The sequence below is a fragment of the Dermacentor silvarum genome, chromosome 5, assembly GCF_013339745.2.
Source record: "Dermacentor silvarum isolate Dsil-2018 chromosome 5, BIME_Dsil_1.4, whole genome shotgun sequence".
Classification (NCBI taxonomy): domain Eukaryota; kingdom Metazoa; phylum Arthropoda; class Arachnida; order Ixodida; family Ixodidae; genus Dermacentor; species Dermacentor silvarum.
The window spans coordinates 75,112,552-75,114,034 of NC_051158.1; the positions used below are offsets into that span (position 1 = coordinate 75,112,552).

Sequence of the window (1,483 nt, forward strand, 5' to 3'; positions counted from 1 at the left end):
TGGACATTCCAGAATGCACGCGAGCTCCAGCGATTATGTTGGAATATGTGAGGAGTCATGGAGAAATAGACGACACACTTGACTCATTGTTCACATTTTCAACAAACGGCAACTGTGCTTACCGATATTTGTACTATGGGTAGCACTTGTTTATCTGCAGACCAGTTTGCCGATGAAGTGTTCAATTTGACAATGAAGCTGTATATGGCTAGTATTATGCAGATCGATGTCCATAGAGCAACAATTCCGAAGATAGTGCAATACCGGACCGACCCGCTGCAGAGGTGAAGCAAGCGCCAAGCACTCCGCCAACTTGCAAAATAAGTTTAATAGCTTAGGTCGAAATACAACCCGTATCAGACATAAGGCTGATAAGAACAAATACTACACTTTAACGCACGTCGGCCATGTTTATGTTCACAGCATACACGTGTATGCCGTCCCGCGTGTTCAAACTAGTGACTACCAATCTGAGTGTCTTCTGTCGCTTGACGTCATGCATCCTGTAGCCTATCTTCCTCAGTTCTGCTTGACTGTGAAATGGGTAGGCCACGTGTTGTACACTCTGAAGAACGGCGTGCCTAACAAGAACGATGACGTGGGCAGAAAAGGGAATAGGCGTGGCGGCGGCAGATAGAGACCACGGACGAAGAGCGGGGCACGGACACCAAGCATAAGCATGCTACCCACCAGGGCCGCGAGGCGAAAAGAAATGGGAACCGTCCATGTGCCCTGATCCCGCAATCGGAGAACGTTACACCGGAGCAACAATTAATCACCACATACACAACTTCGCTGGTCATCCACCTTCCCTGAGTTGAATGACACAGAATTTTTTGAAGCGAAAGCTTTATTAAAAACGTCGAGCCGAGTTTCGTCGTCGCCAGCAATTTGACCGTCATTTGACCACTGCTGCGCCGTAACCTTGGCAACGCATCACGTGACTCGCTGCGTGCCGCGCTCGCCTACCAAATAATAAAATAAGATAAGGCAGTGCGAGCTTGTGACTCGCTTCGCCGACCTCGGTCGCACCCACCGGCTTGGCGCATGCGCTCTCCGCAGCTATGTCGCGACCTGACCACGTGACTCGCCACGCGCCTGGCTAAATGTACACCGCCGCGCTCGCTCTCTTCTGCTCCCGTGTTCGCGGTCTGCTTCCACAGCTAGCTGCGTTGCCGCTTATAAGTTCAGCGTAGAATTTGACGTCTCTTGTGCTGTCGTAATAGGGAGGCCGCGTTTACCGGCGTATGAGCCATTGCTTAAAAGGAGGTGTGAACTATTCATGAGCAACTGACGATGTGTCCTAAGGAATTTGAGCAACGCCGCCATGAATGCGCTCGGGAAAGGGCTCGTCGTCGACGTACTGATTCTAGCGCGAGTGCTTTCGAAGCCCTGACGCTATATCGAACGGGGAGCAGAATAAGAGTGAGGCCGGGCCTTCTTTAAGCGCTGCGCGGTAACGGGAGGCTTTGAGCCGTCGTCG

General features: G+C 51.4%; 1 pseudogene; it reads right to left on the bottom strand.

Moving 5' to 3' along the window:
- Positions 1-230: 230 nt before the first annotated feature.
- Positions 231-409, bottom strand: LOC119454662 (U2 spliceosomal RNA; annotated as a pseudogene).
- Between the last annotated feature and the right edge of the window lie 1,074 nt (positions 410-1,483).